This window comes from Thalassophryne amazonica, chromosome 23 (assembly GCF_902500255.1).
Source record: "Thalassophryne amazonica chromosome 23, fThaAma1.1, whole genome shotgun sequence".
Lineage (NCBI taxonomy): Eukaryota > Metazoa > Chordata > Actinopteri > Batrachoidiformes > Batrachoididae > Thalassophryne > Thalassophryne amazonica.
Genome location: NC_047125.1, coordinates 21,720,933 through 21,742,497, shown reverse-complemented (window position 1 = coordinate 21,742,497; position 21,565 = coordinate 21,720,933). Strand labels below are relative to the sequence as shown.

The following is a 21,565-nucleotide window of genomic DNA, read 5'->3' as shown; positions in this document are numbered from 1 at the left end:
CTGTTGCATTTCATTTAGCAACTTATAAATATCATGAATATTACATGGAAAGCTTGTGTTGATAATCATTTGATTGCAGCTTTGATGAGAGTTTGATGTGGAGTATCTTTGTTTTGTTTTTTTTTAACTGAAGGCGGTGTTTGCAGAAGGGTGTTTCTGTCTCGCCACTATGGGCTCTCGCTTCATAGTCTGATTTTTGAGTAGTAATACCTTAAATTTCAGTGGAATAAAGGAGGGGGAAATAATCATCTTTTTTTAAATCAGGTAATCCAGCTCTCTGAATATACCCTCCAAAATTCCGAGAGCTACATAGAAACTATGAGATTAGAACAAAAGATGAGGTCTTTTTTTCCCCTAGTATATCTTCACAACCAATAGGGCTACAGAGAAAATCTCAAGTTCAAATAGTTCATGGTGTAAGTAACATGGCAGGGGAAGTAACCTGCATTGGACTGGCATCCCATCCAGGGTGACTTGTAGACTCTCATCCACCTCATGCTACCGAATCCAGAGATAGATACCAGCACCAACAAGCCTCCGGGTGTAAATAGGATTTACTATTCCAGACCAGACTGGTGCTTTTCTCCAAGTTTTGTGAAAACTGGTTGAAACACAGTATAACTTGCGATTCTGACCAGTGGTTGTGAAAATCTAATTAAACAGACGACATTAAAAAATGAGTACTTAAAGGAATCAATAAATCTATTCAAATAGACAAATAAAGACAAAAAACTAATTATGGAATTTATATCATTCTCTGTATAGTCAAGTAGCCACATATTTAATGAAATGTTGGTGATGACAGTGGAAGTTTGTGATTGTGTACAAGGGATTTTCAGACCGTGGGAGGGGAGCTCAGAGTGGTTTGTGGGAGAGGCATGTGCGAGCGAGAGGTGGCAGCAAATGTTTCTCCCTTAATACCAAGATTGTTTTAATTTTGTGGATGTTCTCACTCACAATCTCTTGCAAACAGAACAGATACCTTCCAAAACAATGTGTGTCAGTCAGTCTGTGAAGTGCTGTATATTATAGGACGTGGTGCAGTGTCCATTTTGTTTTCCTGAAACAGACTGACTTGCTCTCTCTCTCTCTCTCTCTCTCTCTCTCTCTCTCTCTCTCTCTCTCTCTCTCTCTCTCTCTCTCTCTCTCTCTCTCTCTCTCTCTCCTGATTCATTGTCATTCTCTTCTTTCACAGCTCTGAGTGTTTTTGTGTCTGAAGGGCAACACCTTGATATGAATTCTTTTTTGTTTAAATCGAAATTGTCAATCGAAATCAAGCAGTGAGACAAGGCAGGTCTTCAAAAAAGCAGACCACAGCGCTCGCTCTGCCATGCCCCTCCCCTTGCTTGCCTTCCACCCAGACCTCAGGTGGTAATCGGACTGCACACATACGGCATTCCAGGTGCATTCTGCATATTCCTGCGGCATTCTGCCGGCATTGTGGGGTTTTGTGCTTTGTTCTAGCCGCATTCGATCTGCATTCTGGGCATCCGTGCTGTGTTCCGGCCATAGTCGACCTGGATTCGAGAGCTGCTGTATGCCGAATGTGCACGAATCATTCGAGGTGGCTTTGGTCCACATCCCGGTTATTCGAACGCCATCTGTACATGGCTCTCCGAATGTCTGTCCCTCCTGACTGCACCTTGAAGTTTGGCTTTTTTTCCCATTTGCCCTGATTTGGCCTCATACGTGCTATGTGTGATGGAGCCTTTAGTGGTATTACAAGGATCTGTGGTGTCAGGGCTGAGCTTCTAAAGGAGGGTGGAGATGCTCACCTCTTGACATTGGATACAATCTTTGTTTCCATCGAGGAGATGGGCATCATCTCAACAGACTGGAAGAAAGAATATGTTGTCCCTCTCTATGATGGAAAAGGTAACTGCCTTGCACTGCTCTGCTGCTAAGATACTTGCAAGAGTTTGTCTTAACAGGATTCAGTCGCAGCTACATGCTGAACAATGGCCAGAGCAGTCTGGCTTTCTATGAGGAAAACAGGAATCAACCACAGCCTAGGTCTATGAATACTTAGTGAACTGGAGCATGGGCAGTGCTTAGTTTGCAGCCTATGCTGATTTTTCCAAATCATTTGATTTCACTGGGACTGATTTGACTGAAGCTAATTTGATCAGCTGACATCAAAGATGGACATGACAGCCAGCTTATACACAGGTACAGGGAGTGTTTTTCAGAGTGGGCAGATTCTCCGACTTCTTTGCAGTGGCATATTCTGGCATATTGGCTTACACTCTTGTGTGGACTGGATATTCCGTAGGGCAGTGGTCTCAAACTAAGTGATTTCACTGATTAACAGCTCAAAATGATCAGTGAAATCACCTGGTGAAGTGGATGGTTGCGCAGAAAACCCGCACCCTCTTGGTCCTTTCTGGAATCAGTTTGAGACCTCAGCTGTAGGGTCTTGCAGTCCAGCAGCTTGGGTGCCTTTGTTGGTGAGGAAATGATTTTTGGATAAGGCTGTGATCTTTGTGAATGCCTTGATTGCAGCACATGAGAAGCTGAGTGGGACATTGGAGTGTCTTTGTTTGCAGTTGGCCTGGATCAATAATAACATCCAGGTTTTCTTGACTTTTTGGACTCAGCTATCAGAAGATGTTGAAAGATTCACTTTTTTTGTAATGACAGTCACGTCTCTGGAACCTCAGTTTTAGAGACTGAGCCATGCCTGGGAAGTGCTTATGAAATCACGTGAACTGCTGAACGCTCATTCATTGATGCGACAGGAGAGTTCCTGATTATTGTTATCAATGTTTGTATTTGTTGATGTTCGTGCATTTTGTGCATCGTATTTAAATCTGTTTGCAAGTGATTGGGAATTCATTCTTCCGATTGAGACTTTTCTTCTCAGTGAGGTGCAGTATTATAAAAATCCAGGCACTTCATTCTTCTCACAACTCAAGATAAATCCCTTTTAAATAGTTGCCAAAATACATTTCTTCATCGTCATATTTTGACAAACACTTATACCCACATTTTGAGTCTTTATCACATTCTTTTCTTAAATGGAGCATTTATTTATGCCAGACGCCTCCTTTCCAAATGCATTTTAAAATGATAGTATTGTTATTCCACCCAAATATAGCTGCAGCCAAATCCAGCTTCCAAATGACAGTGTTTATTCTATTCACGTGCCATCCTAAAACCTTTTTTTAAAGGTAGTTTGAGGTGGTTGGGTAATATCCAGTCACTGATCTGTTATCCCCCCCCTTGTCTCTCACATCAATACCCTCTATTATTGGTTTTGTAGCTCTCTGAGCTTTGCGGTAAATGCAGTTTCCTCCAAAAACAAACACCTCAGCTCACACAGGTAGACGCCTATTTACTGAGGGAGCCCCTAACGATAGGTAATAATTTTACAAGATCCCTCAATAGTTTTGTGAGATAATGCAGAAGAAAACAATTCAGACAACAGGGTAAAATAATAATCCTGCATTGTTTTATTAACTATATCACTCTAAAGCAACGTGTTTACTGTAAATTATCAGATTGTAAATATTGTGGTGATGTCACTTTTAAATTTCTGTGTGCAGAATAAACTAGTTTTCTGCTAGAAATAACCTGAGAAACAGAGCGCCTCATCGGCCTCAGTTGAGTGCGACATGACTGAATGGGCTGGGGAGTCAGGAAAATGGCAAACTCTATAATCTCTTATTTCATAATGTTTATTGAGGTAGGCATGCACACTTTTGTCCTCTCCAAGGTACCAGACACTTCTAATGATATTTTTACATGCTCAGTGGTGATAAAAAGCTGGGGTTGAATTATTTTATAACTCATCAATTGATATTTTCAGCCATGATGGGGACAAGATAGACCATCAGTTAACATGAAGATATTGTGACACTATGATTCATTGTGAAACTCAATGAACCTAAGCCCAGTTTTAGGACCCCTTCAAAGATAGAAGAATAAGTACAAATCAGGGCGAATCACAGCGGAACAGCTCGTATGAGTGAACCACAAAAACATCGAGCCGAGAGACAGGCATGAATAAGCCCGCTGTGACGGTGTTGTGCACGCGACGGTGTCGTGCACGCGACGGTGTCGTGCGAGCAGGAACACAGTGCGAGCAACTGGGGCGTGGTGCACCACATCGTGCCGCTGAAGTAGAGAACAATAAAATAAAAACCAGCTGTATAATTAGTGAATATCACTGGGTTGATATAAATAATAAATAAAAGGGGACGCAATACAGAACCCTGGTTAATTAAAAAATAAATGCCACTCACAGGATTCGAACCTGCAGTTTACAAAAGCTCTGATTATCAGACGGAAACTTTACCACTGCACTGCAGTCGCTATCTCATAACAGGAGTGTGAAATGGCTAAAATCAACAAGGACATAAACGTATTTTTAAAAAAAAAGAGAAAAAAGCACCATGATAACTGACCAAACTGCGTTTATTACAGCATATTTCTGCTGAAAGTGGCATATTTGTCACACTGTTGCCTTGTCATATAATCCTGCACCACTCACAGGACATGTGTGTCCTGTCAGACAGTCGTGACATTTGTGGCTTTGTGTCCACATGAACTGATGGTCCGTTTCTCCAGTCCGTCACAAAAGTGAGATATGTTTTTATGTATTTCCACGTGACAACAGCAAGCACACACATGCGCATGTCTGTCAAAACACGGTACGTGTTCTGCAGCCGTGGCGTTCAGTACCAGAAATGTCTCAACAGCTGTTGACAGCCAGCCATGCTCCCGTCAGTTCAGCGCAAAGATGAAGGTGTCACTCTGTGATCAAATGAGAGGCGCCTCGCCTGCGGGGGGTGCGCGAACATGCACGCACGTGTTGCGTGGGGGGGGGTCGGAAAACTTGCACACGTGTTGTGGGGGGAGCTGACATTCTGGCATGCCACATGCATACTTGGCAACATGACAGTCGTGGGGGCACTAGCACTACCACCACTACAACCGCTGGTGTGCACAAATAGTTGTAGCAACAGGTGTACGAGTTGTTGGAGGCAGCTACGATTTTACACGTATTGCATATGATTCCTGCTTCATGCGCAGTTTGACCACATTCATACTATGTGTGAAGGAGACCTTACAAAGAATAACTAGAGCAGTGAAAGTCATATTGAAGGTTTTTTTTTCTTCTCAAAAATTAATTATCTTAATGACCAGCTGTTAGGGTGTATCAAGGCAGACACCTGAGTGAACGTGGGATAGGCTTAAACCTGTCTTCAACAGAATAAGTGAGCAAAGATATTAGGAAGATGGATGGGTAGAATTAATTATATTGACAGTTTTATGAGTTGCATAATATCGTATCTAAATTCTAAAACTAATTTTTGGAGGCTGACTGATAGTGAGGAATGCTATAATTATGAGGTATTATAGTAATTCATGTTTAATTTTGGATTGTTTACATAATTAGTAATTTTTCAGGCTTAGTGTAAAATGGCTATTTTACAGTGTATATATGATTTCAGACTTATAACACAGCAGATTTCTTACCTTGATTGTGGTTCAAGGTAATTATTAACAACACATAGCCATCAGAAAATGTTTGATACAACTCTGAGCTAAACTCTGAGCTCCCCCAAGACTAGAAACAGGATTTATATCTTCTTCAGATAGTGTTTTCAAACTGTTCAAACTGACACCCCGTCAGCGATCCCTGGATCTCCACAGAAAAGGATTATACACCATTATATCTCCCCTAATCCTTTCTCGCTCACATTCCAGCTCGCTCATCCTCTCCTCTCTCCACAGCATAATTTCAGAGTTTGTCCTGCAGTATTTATCTCTTTTTTGTTTTTTATTTGATTCCTGTCTTGCCATTTCAAATGAGATAAGTTGATGCTACACAGAAGGACACATGACAGTTGTTGATTTAATGGTTGAAAGAACGGAGAACGCTTTGTTTGTCTCTGCGTAGTTGTGCAACCGAATGTCTTGTCTGGTTTTTCACACTTGGTTGTGTGAGTGATTGCACATCTATGTGTGACGCAGTTTACTTTTATAATTTTCATCTTTCTTTTATTACATTCTGCGCCACTGTATCTGCCGCGATTAATTTGGGAGATGAGAGGACTGTCTCCTCTTCCCTACTTCTCTCTCTAAAGCAGTGTAATTACTTTCCCCCGTTTCCATCTTCATGTCCATTTTTGGTTGGAGAACAAGAAAGTTGTTCAGTATTTTGGTCTCCCACTTGCTCCCTCCTGCCTCTTATTTTCCAGCCATCCTGTGAAGCATCATATTTCAACTCTTCTTTCGTCTTAGATTCACTATGTATTAACCCAGATTCTGTTTAAACCTGCACCTTTCCAGCACGTAGGTCTGCTAAGACGCAGATTAAGCTTGGAAAAAACAAGCTACCGGTACTTTCACAGCTGCCAAAGTGCAACTGGGAAATATTGTGTAACTGTGATACAATTACACACCTTAAACTATCATCATAATCAGGATTACCCTAAAAGTATTTCTTCTTCTTGTTGGTGTTGGTTTTGTTCAACACACACTGTAAAGTGGGGTTTCAGCTGTCACAAGCTGTAGTTTGAGGTGGCTTGTGGTCATTTGGCTTGGAAAAGTGCGCCAGCCGCCATGTTGTCACCACGTCAGTATGAAACTTCACTCACTCACTTATTTTGAACCGCTTACTTGAATTAAAGATCATGGGGGCTGGAGCCTATCCCAGCAGTCCTAGGGCATGAGGCGGGGTATACCCTGGACAGGACGCCAGTCTGTCGCAGGGCCACATACAGACAAACACATTCACACCCGCAGGCACACTTTCAAGTTTCCAGTCCACCTAACCTGCAAGTCTTTGGATGTGGGAGGAAGTAGGAGCACTCGGAGGGAACCCACTCAAACATGGGGAGAACATGCAAACTCCACACAGAAAGGCCACAGGTGGGAATCGACCCCATGACCTTCTTGCTGTGAAGCAACAGGGCTAACCAATAAGCCACCATGCTGCCCATATGAAACATCACAAATATGTTAATTAAAATCTCCATCAGCTCACAACTATGTGCTGCCAAAAGTTTTGTGTTGCTCATATTATATAATCTCATATCTGCGACTGACAACCTGCACCAGTACCTTTAATTACTTTTTAAAAGTATTTCTTTCTCTTTATTTGCCTTTTTGAGAACCCGTAAGACATTTCCAAACCTCTCACAGTTGCACGCGGATCAGTAAAAATCCCACAAATCTGTATTTGACCACAAGAAAAACGACTGAAAATGTGTACCCCTGGAGAGGCGGATTACAGTTCGCTGGGCCCAAGCCAAGAATTATGAAAAGGGGAGCCAAATCTTCATCCTGAGGGCTCACAACATGTCTTATTTATTGTGTTACATCACAATAATTATGTGAAACGTCACTGAGGCCCAGAGGAAAACGCTCCACACTTTTTGCAAACCTCTCCACGGGGAGTTCAGACCTACAGGGCAGCTTCTTTAAAAAAGATCAGCAGGCCACATCCATGCAAATGGAATGTCTCTGTATGGTACCATCAGAGACCCATGTGAGACTCAACACCAATCATTCATTGCCTCTTCCTCAAATGTGACAAAATAGTCAAAAATTAAAGGAATATTTTTGTTACTGCATGTCGAGGCAAGACCGAGCCAGTGATTGATGCTCCGATGTTCAACATCTTCAAGAAGAGTTTATATTTGTCAGTTGCATGTACAAAGGAACCAAGTTCATGGCATGTTTAGTATTTTGTACGAAATAATTTTTTGTGTATTTCCATGTGCATACACAGCATGAGTTTTGCATTTAACATTCAGAAACACACTTTAGGGTGTTGGTTAGGGTTATGTTTATGGTTAGAATAACAATAATAAGTATAAGAGGACTTGGGGCATTTTTTTCCAGCTCAAGTGATCTGAGATCAAGTTATCTACCATCTTGTTGGTGATGTCTTCACAGCCACCTGCTGGAGGAATATATGGTATACATATGCAGATTCAGCTGAAAAATGCATACAAATGGTTACAATTTTTTATGCATTGCTTTTTTAGATTTAGGGTTAGAATAACAATTATCGTAAATATAATTGAACTTACCACTTTTTTGCACAGATGATCTGCGGTCTTGTTGTCTGTGATGTCATACAGCCTCCTGATGGAGGAATATGTGCACATGTATGAATGTAGCTGAAAAATATGTACCATGTTTTTTCTTTTTCTTTTTTTTTTGCATTACTTTTTGTACATTTTGCTACAGTTTTTTGTGAGTATAACCTGTCCATACTCAGATTAGTTAGTTAATTACGCTATTTCACCACAAAAGATTTACTATCAGCATAACATGATACAAGAACCCTTAGTCAAAACGTGCAAAGCGTGGGTATCATTCTGTGAGTTTGCTCAGGTCTGTGGTTATCAGTGGTATTTGTAATCTGCTCACAGCAGGCTTATAACTCCTGCAGCATGTTAATAAACCACATCCCTGCATTTTTGTGTAATTGTTCCAACGAAAAACCAACTTTTCACATTCCACCAGATGTTTTCTTCTTAGTTAGAACTTCAACCACACAGTTGCGATCTTCCAGCCTCCTCCGTCTATCCCTCTGCCTTTCATCTCACTGTGCCTGTCTGTCTCATTCGGTGAGATATTCCACCAGAGTCAGCTACTTCACTTCAGTGTGTGGTAGGTAAAGTGCACATGGCTCCTGATGAGGAAGCCCCACCTAAAAATCTGTCATACACACGTCCAACCTCATTTCCACACAGCAAACACTGCACATACTGATTTGGCTGTAAAATCTGCAGTGAAAATGAGGCAGCTCAGCAGAAGCTTTTCGATTTTCCCTTGATTGAAAATGAAAATGCATAAAAGTCCAGAGTGGGTGATTTTCCACTGTGGAATACAGGTTTTGAAGGTCAACATCTTCTCACCTGTGTGTGACGTCAGCAGAGCAGCAGGTGGTTGTACAGACGGCGACTCTAATCACTCTTCACACCAGGATGTGGAACCTATTACTCACATGCTGACAGAGGACTGTTTGCTCACGCTGTGCACACAATTGCATCTGTAACCAAATGATTTTACTTTTACCTAAACCTCTTGACATCATGTTTATTTACATATGGTATTTTGTCTTTTACTGCATATGTTAAACAGTGATATTTAGTGTCTGGTTTTGGCCAGAACCTTTTTTGAATGCCAAGATCAATGTTTTAGACCTCAAATAATGAAGGTTTATGAGTGCAGTGGGAAGAATATTTGCATGAGTTGAAAGATGGAATGTTCCATTCAATGAGGCAAAGCCAAGTCGATCACACAAAATGTGAAATCATGGGTTCATACTGCCTGCAATGAAATACGAGGGCTGTCAATAAAGTATAGGTCCTTTTTATTTTTTTCAAAAACTATATGGATTTCATTCATATGTTTTTACGTCAGACATGCTTGAACCCTCGTGCGCATGCGTGAGTTTTTCCACGCCTGTCGGTGACGTCATTCGCCTGTGAGCACTCCTTGTGGGAGGAGTCGTCCAGCCCCTCGTCGGAATTCCTTTGTCTGAGAAGTTGCTGAGAGACTGGCGCTTTGTTTGATCAAAATTTTTTTCTAAACCTGTGAGGCACATCGAAGTGGACACGGTTCAAAAAATTAAGCTGGTTTTCCGTGAAAATTTTAACGGCTGATGAGAGATTTTGAGGTGATACTGTCGCTTTAAGGACTTCCCACGGACCGAGACGTCGCGCAGCGGTCCCAGGCGCCGTCGTCAGCCTGTTTCAAGCTGAAAACCTCCACATTTCAGGCTCTATTGATCCAGGACATCGTGAGAGAACAGAGAAGTTTCAGAAGAAGTTGGTTTTAGCATTTTATCCGGACATTCCACTGTTAAAGGAGATTTTTTTAATGAAAGACGTGCGGACGGGTCTGTGCGTCGGGACGCAGCCGGCGTGGTGCGGCGGCACAGGAAAAACACCTCCATGTTGATAACCATTTGTAAAATCCAGGCGGCTTTTGATGGCTTTCAGTGGAGTGAGTATATGAGAAATTGTTTAACAGCTGGACATGTTCCAACTTGTCCTTAAGACTTCCAACAGAGGTGTTTTTCCTGTGGCGGAGCGTCGCGGCGGCTGCGAGCCGACGCTGCAATCCGCCCGCACGTCTTTCATTAAAAAAATCTCCTTTAACAGTGGAATGTCCGGATAAAATGCTGAAACCGACTTCTTCTGAAACTTCTCTGTTCTGTCACGACGTCCTGGATCAATAGAGCCTGAAATGTGGAGGTTTTCAGCTTGAAACAGGCTGACGACGGCACCTGGGACCGCTGCGCGACGTCTCGCTCCGTGGGAAGTCCTTAAAGCGACAGTATCACCTCAAAATCTCTCATCAGCCGTTAAAATTTTCACGGAAAACCAGCTTAATTTTTCGAACCGTGTCCACTTCGATGTGCCTCACAGGTTTAGAAAAAATTTTGATCAAACAAAGCGCCAGTCTCTCAGCAACTTCTCAGACAAAGGAATTCCGATGAGGGGCTGGACGACTCCTCCCACAAGGAGTGCTCACAGGCGAATGACGTCACCGACAGACGTGGAAAAACTCACGCATGCGCACAAGGGTTCAAGCATGTCTGACGTAAAAACATATGAATGAAATCCATATAGTTTTTGAAAAAAAATAAAAAATAAAAAAGACCTATACTTTATTGACAGACCTCGTAGAAGTCAAAGTAAATGTAAGAATAACTTTGGGAGAATTGACATTTTTCATTTCGTTATCCATATTTGTTATAAAGAAACAGATTTGACATATGCAGTTTGATTAGGGCTTTGATTAGTTAATTTTTAGGGATGTGAATCGTACAACAACTCAGGATTCAATTCGATTCCGATTCTTCGGGTGACGATTCGATCCAGAATCGATTTTCGATTCAAACAGCTCTGAGAAATAGTTATATTAGTTAAAAAATGTTCATGTTTAAGAAAATGCAGCTCTACAAGGTTAATCAAGTGATTCTAGATGTAAATTTACTTATCTGCTTTGCTCGTTCAGAGTTGGCGCTGGTCAGTAGTCAGCAGAGACCGCTGCTCCCCTCTTTTAGCTCCGAGTGATGGCGTAGAATGTGGGCTTGCGGATTTGAAGTGTTTCCGAAGTACCTGACTTTCATTTTGCAGATTTTGCACACTGCATAAGTCATGTCAAGCTCCTTCTTACACAGCAAATAATAAAATCCAAAATGCGCCCAAACATTTGCCTTCAGCAAAGACGGTGCTGGCTGAATTAGCTCTTCGTCCGCCATGCTAAGCTGAAGCTCACGAATGTTTGAAGCACGCTGGACCCTCCCCTCGCGGGGACGCTGCAGTACGGAAGCCGTTGCCTGACAAACAGTACACCCAGTGAGAAAGCAAGAAAATGTTTAAAAAAATGCTTTTTAAAAATCGATTCTTGGACATTTTGGATCGATTCAGAATCGTAATAAATAAGAATCGCGATTCGGATGTGACTCAATTTTTTTCCGACACCCCTATTAATTTTACTCATAGGTTACTTCTGTATGTCAGTTACTTTGTCGTCTTTATGGAAGCAAGACTGTGACTTCTATAATATGCGTTTTGACTGATTGATATTTTTTGGTAATTGTCATTGCAGAGCAAACCGCAGAATTTTGAGCAGTCCAAATGGTGCATTATCATATAATGGACATACTTGCATTATAGTACAGTACGATAAAGCTGAGTTATTACACTTGGTTATGTTGATTATATTGCAAATGTGTACTTTGTAGTGCAAAAGTGACTGTTGTTTATGCTGGTAAAAGTCAGTCAGTGTAGGTGTTTGGTAGTGTTCAGTTCTCATATGACTCTGGGGTAGATATTGATGTTTGTCTGTGATGTCCATTATGTGAAGGGTCTTTCATGGTGCTGGCTGCTCCACTGAGGCAGCGAGAGCTGAAACGTTCATCCAAAGAGAGTGGTGTGCAGCCAATGATTTTCTGGGCAGAGTTAATGTTCAGTTGAAGGGCTGTCCTGTCTGCCCCAGAGCTACTGGCATACCATGTAGAGTTGCAGTATGACAGCAGCATGTTTTTCTATAGGTTGTTTTTCCTGAGGCTCGTCAGGAAGTAGAGTCTCTGCTGTCCCTTCTTGGCTCCCACTGTGATGGTTGTCAACCAGAGAGATCTTCTGCAATATGCCTCCAAAATCTCAGGAGGCAGAAACCCTTTCCTCACACTCTCCATTCATGTGTATTGGGTTGTAGTCCATCTTGTGCTTCCGGATATCTATTATGAATTATTTTGTTATGGTAGAGTTGAAGGTGAGGTTGTTCTCAGTGCACCATGCCCTCAGCTTTTGAACCTCAACCCCATAGGCTGTCTCATCTCCTCCTGAAATGAATCCAGCCACAGCCATTCTACCCACCAACTTAATAATGGTGTTGGTAGAATGAGAGGGGACACAGTCATGGGTGTAAAGAGCAAACAGAAGGGGGCTTATCACGCAGCCCTGCAGGACGCTGGTGTTGAGTGTGAGAGTTGAGGAGAGGTAGGAGCCTACTGTATACGTCTGTATGCAGTTTGTCAAAAAAACTTTAGACCCAGTGGCAGGCAAGTTGTGAAAGTATTCACCCAGCAAGTTTGGGGACCAGTCTGTCCGGGATGACTGTGTTGAAAGCTGAACTGAAGTCTGGGTCCTCACATAGCTTCCCTGCTGCTCAAGAGGGGAAAGCAGTGTTTTGCATCTTTTCTAAACCTGTTTGCTCTGTATGCATACTGGTGTGGGTTTATGGTGACTGGGAAACTGGTTTTGATGTGTTGCAGGACCAGTTGTGCGAACCCCTTCATTGTTGGGGAAGTGTCGTGACACGGACCCACAACAGGGGGCGTTAATGAAGGGACAATGGAATAGCCAAAAGGTAACAATTTAATGTTGTGAAGGTGCACAACGTAATACAGACAGATACAAATATGTGTTATATTAATCCGACAAAAGGTGACGTGTGGCAGGCTCGAAGATAGGAGACGTCCGGTGAGAGAAAAGCCGGAACCCACACAAGCCTCACCACCAACGGACCTGAAGAACACCGGAGCCGCCAAGCCCTGCGCCCCAGGTGGCCACTGTCTTCAGCAGTCAGACCCGGTACTGCTGGCAGAAAACAGAAACAGTTCTGGATGAGTGTGAGTCCGCACACTCAGTAATCCCACAGTCTGTGTTCAGTTAAGGAGGGAGAACCTCCACCTCCAATCACACACTCGTGCAGCTCCTGAGTTAACCACTTATCTGAGTGGGGTGTGAGGCGAAGCCGTCGCAGTCCACACCAAACGCCAACTCCGCAGATAAGGCACACCACAGGAAAACGGCTGCAAAAAGAGATCAGACTAATACTCAAAGTTTAAGTCAGCAGAGAAAATTACCTGTATGGTAGAAGATTTCTCGGCGAGGAGGTGGAGTTGCAGTCCGGTCTTTATAGTGGTGGTGATGGGTGACAGCTGGTGTTGATGGATGACAGCTGTCACCTCCAGCGGCTCCGACGCCCTCTCGTGCTTGGAGCCCGCACTCCAAGCAGGGCGCCATCTGGTGGTGGTGGGCCAGCAGTACCTCCTCTTCAGCGCCCCACACAACATTCATAATTTCTGGAGTATGTGCCATTGGATGGTAGTCATAGCAACTGCTGATGACAGGTTTCTTTGGCAGCAGGATGAGCGTGGTAGAGTTCAAGCATGGTGGGATTGTTGACTTAGACACGTACAGTGTCACAGTATTCAGTACGGTAAGTTAACACAACACAGTTCCACTTCTAATGTCCTCCAAAGATATAAAAAGTTTTCACTTTTACTGAAAAGGTTACGAGATATTGGGATTGTCTCCGTCTCATTTGTTTCTGCACTAACATGAGGATAAACAGTTGGGCAGGATATCTGTAGAAGATCAGTTAATCTTCTGTACAGTTTCTGCCTTCTAATTTTCTTTCTCAGTTTCATTCCTTCTTCTATTGTTGTTGGCAGTTTCCTCGCTTGCGAGGATAGTGGGAAGGCCTTTTTTTTTTTTTTTTTTTTTTTAGTTTATTTTCTACAAGCCCTCTGGTGGCTGAAAAGTCCGATGCAGGATGCACAAGACCTGTTACACTTGGGGCAAATGAACACTTGAGTAGACTGGGCTTGTGCTGCTGCCCGCTCTTTCTGTCTTTGACGCTTCTGGCGTGAGGCCTCACTTCTTTCTGCCTCAAACTTCAGGCTGGCGGATTTGATGCTGGAACGCCAGCTGAGTCTATCTGTAGCTAGATGTTGCCATGACTGATGCTGAATGCCTGCAAGGGAGAGCTGTTTCTTCAGCTGGTCCTTATAGCACTTTTTGGGGGCCCCTTGATTTCGTCTCCCTTCCTTGAGCTCGCCAAAGAGAATTAATTTCGGCATGCGTGTATCATCCATCCTGGCTACGTGACCTGCCCAACGAAGCTATTGTTTGAGTATAATAGACTCCATGCTGGGCAGTTTGGCTCTGGTAAGGATGTCCTCATTTGAGACGTAGTCCTGCCACTTGATCCCGAAGATGTTTCGGAGACACAGCTGATGAAAGCGTTCCAGTAATCTGATCTGCTGGCGATACAGAACCCAGGTTTCAGCTCCATACAGGAGGGTAGGGACCACAATGGCTCTGTAGACCTGCACTTTTGTGGAAAGGCGCAGTTCATGATTCTGCCAGACTTTCTTTGAGAGTCGACCAAAAGAACTGCTGGCCTTGGAAAGGCGACTGTCTAGGTCCTTGGCAACAGATGCGTCATTTGAGATAAGTGAAGTGCTCTACTGCATTCAGGCTGGTACCCTCGATGTTGATTTGGGGTGGGGTATATGCTGTATGGGGGACCGGTTGATATAGCACTTCTGTCTTTCTCAGGCTGATGGTGAGGCCGAAGGCTCTTGCTGCTTCAGCAAAACAGTTGACAATGTGCTGCAAGGCTTGCTCCGTATGGGCGACGAGGGCGCAGTCATCTGCGAAGAGCAGCTCCATGATTAGCTGTTCTGTGATCTTAGTGTGGGACAGAAGGCGCCGCAAGTTAAACAGACTTCCGTCGGTTCTGAAGCGGATATAGATGCCGTCTGTCAAGTCTTCTTTGGCCTCACGAAGCATCATGCTGAAGAAGATGGAGAACAGAGTGGGCGCGAGGATGCAACCTTGTTTGACGCCATTTGAGATGGGGAAGCTGCCGGACAGAGTCCCGTTGTACTTCACTTGTCCCATCTGGCCTTCATGCAGCTGGCGGATGATGGTGAGGAGCTTTGGAGGGCAGCCAAGGCGTGCAAGAATCTTCCACAAACCCTCACGACTGACCGTGTCAAAAGCCTTGGTTAGGTCTATGAAGGCTGCATAAACGGCCATGTTCTGTTCTCTGCACTTCTCCTGGATCTGTCTCAGGACGAAGATCTTGTCGGTGGTTCCCCTGTTGGCCCAAAATCCGCACTGACTTTCGGGAGTATTTTCATGCGCTATGGTAGGGGTAAGCCTGTTGAGCAGCACTCGAGCCAAAATCTTACCTGCTATTGAGAGGAGTTTGATGCCCCGGTAATTAGAATAGTCGGACTTGTCGCCCTTGTTCTTGTACAGGGAGACAATGACCACATCCCGAAGGTCATGTGGAACCATTTCCTTTTCCCAGCAACTGGAGAAGAGAATCTGAAGCTTGTCGAGGACTGCCTCACCTCCATTTTGGTACACCTCTGCTGGCATGCCATCTATGCCAGGAGACTTCCCTGGATTCAACTGCGTGGTGGCCTTTCGGATCTCTTCAAGTGTTGGGGGGTCATCAAGTTCCCATTTCACCTCCACCTGGGGAATCTTCTCGATTGATGACTCTTGCACAGGGCGCTTGTCACTGAAGAGGCTTTCAAAGTGTTCTGTCCAACGCTGCATAATGTTTTCCTTGTCCGTCAGAAGGGTGGAGCCGTCTGAGGAGCGCAGGGGTGCTTGCACTTGATGTGCTGGCCCATGGATGGTCTTGAGGGCTTCATAAAAGGAGCGCATGTCTCCGGCATCGGCATGTTGTTGTGTCTTCTCCGCAAAAGCTAGCCACCAGTCGTTCTGCAGTATGCGGAGCTTGCTTTGCTTTTTGCTTTTTTTTTTCTTTGCTTTTCTTCTATAATGACTCTTTCTTCCTCCTTTCGCTCTCTTGTTCACTTCTCCAATACCTCCACTCAATAAAACCACTTACTGTAAAAGCACGAAATTACATCTCCCTTCCCTTGTTTTTGTCTGCCTCTTTTCTTTGCAACCAGTCTCTCATCTTGGCCTTCAAGGTCATTCTCCTGCTTCCCTTTTTTAGTAGTTTCTTCTGTGCTGTCACCTCTTGAGTGTCTCCGCCCTGCTCTCATTTCATCTGTCCATCCTCTTTACTGCCTGCCTGTCCTTGCAGGCTTCTTTCACTTGGATCTGCACATGAACATGGTCGAGGACATTTTATAGCATTCGCGCCTGTAAAAACTATTCAAACTCTTCTTTTTGTGGCTGTACTGAACTCGTTTTATCTATTATCAGTGATAAAATAATGTCTGTGTCTTCAAAATGTACTTTAAGTGTTTTTTTTTTTATTTCTGTTTTGCGTTCCTTTCTCTGCTCTCCAACTCTCCCTTCATGAGCAGTCTGTGGAGCTCTTCTTGTGGACCTTTTTTCAAAGGGCTTCAAAGAGAGTTCATCCAGCTGTGCTGTTCTCTGTCCTCCTCCTCAGGTCGACTGTCTGCTCCTTCCAGATTCTGCTTGAAAACAGGCAGTTGAACTCTTTTCTCCACTTTACTCTTCTGTTTCTTCTGGTCATACTTCCCAATCTGATGAAACAGACTGTTTGATTTGACCACTTAATTGGATTGTGGGAAATCACCTACCCCATGTGCCTGATGCAGTCTTACCTAACCCTTACATCTACTGTGACTGCAGGCGATTTCGTCCTGTATGTTGTTAGCTATATTGTAGGCCCCGTCTTGAAGATTTATAGCACACATGGGTCTAAAGCTCACAAAAAGTGCATTTGAGCAACAAATTCTTAGGACGATTTGTATGACACCAAACTAAAAGTTAATTCCAATATGTTTAGCATATTCCTATGAATCCAGGTTTGTTTCGCATTGCACACAAGCAGAATTTACATACACTGTGGACTCGCCAGTGTCAAGTATAGTTGATAGCAATGCACCAACAGGGCACCTGACCACACCTCATTTGAAGACCAACACACACATGGACACACACAAGTACAAGTGCAAGTACATTTGCTACTTAAACCCGTTGCTTTGCATCGGGTGTAACATAGGCTCTCTTGTCTTTTTTATTTGTGCTGTCTGACTGAATTTCAAGACTTAGGTGTCCCATTGTGTATCCATTCTGCTCTTGAAAAGTTACGTTGATGGTGCTGCCAGTACTTCTGAAGGGCAGCTATTCCATATATCAGCTAAATTTGGCTTCTCCTGTTTTCCTTTGGGTCTTCAGAACAGGTCCAGACAAATCTATATGTTCATTTGGCACACATTTGCGCCAGGTGTCTTTCCTGATGCAACATCTACGAGAACAGTGGGGCACAGGTGGCTTTGAACTACAAACTTTCTTGCTGGGAAACAAACATGCTAACTGTGTGTACTATATTTTTTGTAATTTCATAAAATCCTTGTTAACTTTATATGTATTATGAAATATTTTGAATACTTCTGTGTTATGTCCTGTTATCTTTTGCTGAAATAATTTAAGTTGAAATTCTTTCAAGCACACTTTCCATCTTAGATGCTTTAATTCTGTACCAGTTATATTGTTATTCTTTCTTCATTTTCGAAGGCTCGCCTACATTTCTTCTTATGTATGGAATGTTTTAGTAATGCAAGAGTTTTCTGTGGAGATTTTTCACCTTCTGCGCAGATCAAAAATGTTGACTGTGTCTTGAAAGGCTGTCGAAATAACCAAATAAAAAATGCAAAATCAAAAAGCAAACCAGTTCTGCCGCGTGGCACACTTCAACATTTTAATTACATGTGACAAATTTACCTAATTCATTGGTTCTTGCTGTTTTCGATTTATGCTGTATTTTATCAAACATTTGTTATTTTGCTTCTCTGTTACAATTTGATCTTTGTGGCTCATGCACAGAATCAAAACAAGATTATGTTAACCCACATATTAATCACTGAAGAAAAGGAGCTTGTTTTTACTCTTTCTGTTTATTTCAATCTTCAGTATCTCTTCTTTTGTCCCTACATCTCTGAGATGACAGATAAGAGAGCTGTTGTTGCCGCCTCGTCCTCTTGTCCTTTTCAAGTGTCCGTCTGCAGTCATTGTCTCTGTGACCTTGTGGCATTAACAGAAATGCTTGCAAGGAAATTAGATGACCCAGTAACTGGTGTCTTGTGTCTGTGCTTCAGACTAAATGATCAATGACCCATTTGTCATCGTCTCAAACGACATCAATAAGCAATTCATCATTAATGTTTTTGCCGACCCGCTGACAGACTGGAGCAGAGTATGCACTCTGTAATTGAAACATGAATGTCAAACTGGGATTCATCATGCAATTACATGCGCCTTCCCCATCATGTTTTTGAACTTTGTGAAGTTTGTGTCCCGGACACACATTCATCGTCATGGTGATTTGACACGTGATGCCAATCATATTTTTATGGAATAGTAGGAAACCCGCCATGGTATTGTCATCCTGCCACAGAAACAAATGTCATGAACATGATTTTTTTTTTTTTTTTTTTTTTTGGTAAAATGGACTTGTAGCAAATTGATGAATAGTCCTTCAAAGAAACTTTAAATGTTTTTTGCTAATGTTCACTCTTTACTTTTAATTAATTTTACTCAGAGAAATTCAAATTAACATTATCCAACTTTCATTGATGTAGCTTCCTCAGTAGATCCATTTTAATGTGAACCTTCTGGTAGTGGTGCGAAGCTTTCATTAGATACTCATCATGGCAGTGTCCATTATCTGTTTGTCAAAGCTGATCTTTATCAAGTAAATGAGGAGAAAGTGGGTTGTACAGCAGACCTTTGGACACTCCTCTGGTGGTGCATTAGCTCACCGCTTCATTTATTTCCCCACACAAGGTAGGATTACACTGGCCATTAGTTATTAGTAAGCACTCTTTCTAATGCACGGAGGAAAATTAGACATTGTGGGTTGTCCAGGTGCAAAGCATGCGGGCTGAATTATGGGTCACATTATTGTAATGCATTGATTCACGTGATGTGTTTGTGTATGTGTGGAGTGCATATTTTCATTATATGCACATTAAAATGGAATGTAGTTTTGTGTACATAAAAACAGTACATGCGACTCAGAAGGTGAAGAAGAAAGATGCTATTAAAAGTAAATTTGGAGCCATTAAATACTCTAACATTCTCTGAAACAGCATGAAATACAATTAAGATTCCCAATATCACATGGTACACTTTTTTTCCAAATGTAAAAAACTCAATATATTTTTCAGGGGTTTTTTTTGTATTACCTTTAAACAGTGTGAACTTATGAATGAATCTCTTGACAAAATGTTTTTTCTTGACATCTGGTTCACACATGTAACTGGGTTAGTGGAGATTAACTCAAGATCCAAGTTTACAAGACTCACACACATAATGAGATTGGACTGTCACCCCTGCACCCTTACATCAGCATATACAGTAGTGTTCAGAATAATAGTAGTGCAATATGACTAAAAAGATTAATCCAGGTTTTGAGTATATTTCTTATTGTTACGTGGGAAACAAGGTACCAGTAGATTCAGTAGATTCTCACAAATCCAATGAGACCAAGCATTCATGATATGCACACTCTTAAGGCTATGAAATTGGGCTATTAGTAAAAAAAAGTAGAAAAGGGGGTGTTCACAATAATAGTAGCATCTGCTGTTGACGCTACAAACTCAAAACTATTATGTTCAAACTGCTTTTTTAGCAATCCTGTGAATCACTAAACTAGTATTTAGTTGTATAACCACAGTTTTCATGATTTCTTCACATCTGCGAGGCATTAATTTTGGTTTTTTGGAACCACGATTTTGCTCGTTTACTAGTATGCTTGGAGTCATTGTGTTGTTGAAACACCCATTTCAAGGGCATGGCCTCTTCAGCATAAGGCAGCATGAGCTCTTCAAGTATTTTGACATATCCAAACTGATCCATGATACCTGGTATGCGATATATAGGCCCAACACCACAGTAGGAGAAACATGCCCATATCATGATGCTTGCACCACCATGCTTCACTGTCTTCACTGTGAACTGTGGCTTGAATTCAGAGTTTGGGGGTCGTCTCACAAACTGTCTGCAGCCCTTGGACCCAAAAAGAACAATTTTACTCTCATCAGTCCACAAAATATTCCTCCATTTCTCTTTAGGCCAGTTGATGTGTTCTTTGGCAAATTGTAACCTCTTCTGCACGTCTTTTATTTAACAGAGGGACTTTGCGGAGGATTCTTGCAAATAAATTAGCTTCACACAGGCGTCTTCTAACTGTCACAGCACTTACAGGTAACTCCATACTGTCTTTGATCATCCTGGAGCTGATCAATGGGTGAGCCTTTGCCATTCTGGTTATTCTTCTATCCATTTTGATGGTTGTTTTCCATTTTCTTCCACGCGTCTCTGTTTTTTTTGTCCATTTTAAAGCATTGGAGATCATTGTAGATGAACAGCCTATAATTTTTTGCACCTGTGTATAAGTTTTCTCCTCTCCAATCAACTTTTTAATCAAACTGCGCTGTTCTTCTGAACAATGTCCTGAACGTCCCATTTTCCTCAGGCTTTCAAAGAGAAAAGCATGTTCAACAGGTGCTGGCTTCATCCTTAAATAGGGGACACCTGATTCACACCTGTTTGTTCCACAAAATTGACGAACTCACTGACTGAATGCCACACTACTATTATTCTGAACACCACCTTTTCTACTTTTTTTTTTTTACTAATAGCCCAATTTCATAGCCTTAAGAGTGTGCATATCATGAATGCTTGGTCTTGTTGGATTTGTGAGAATCTACTGAATCTACTGGTACCTTGTTTCCCATATAACAATAAGAAATATACTCAAAACCTGGATTAATCTTTTTAGTCACATAGCACTACTATTATTCTGAACACTATTGTATGCTGCAGTTTATCTTCTCCATGTGCACACAAAGCAGAGGACATGCTAATGGGATTCACTGCAGCCAGCCTGTATATTCTCTCATAATTTCATAGGGTTTCTTTATTTTATTTTATTTTCATTACAAACACAGAAGAGAGAAGAAATGGGCAGGGTTCATAAGGAAGACATGCAAACGAGTAACATGTAATTTTCCTATTGCACTTTTGCAGTAATCAGATCAAACGTCACATTTAATCTCCCTGCACACGCTCGCTATCGACCTGTAATTTCTGACCCCCGCACAGATGTTATCGACTGGAATGGCCATCAGCTTACTTTAACTTCTTTTCCTCCATTTCTGTTCATCTCAAGGATTTTCCTCTTATCGCTCCACTGTCGATGCAGCTGCCCCGCTTCCTCTGACGCTCCTTGTCGTCTAATGCATTTATTTTTCTCTCTCTCTTTGTATGTGCATTTCCCCTCAGTCATCCCTGAGCTCAGCTGTTTTTCTCTCTTTCTCTTGCTTTTTCTC

At 42.4% G+C, this 21,565-nt stretch overlaps 1 protein-coding gene across 1 annotated transcript in view; it reads left to right on the top strand.

The window, feature by feature from the left end:
* m1ap (meiosis 1 associated protein) overlaps window positions 1–21,565 on the top strand; it is a 92,704-nt gene that overhangs the window by 53,252 nt on the left and 17,887 nt on the right. The gene's annotated exons all lie outside the window — the stretch shown is intronic.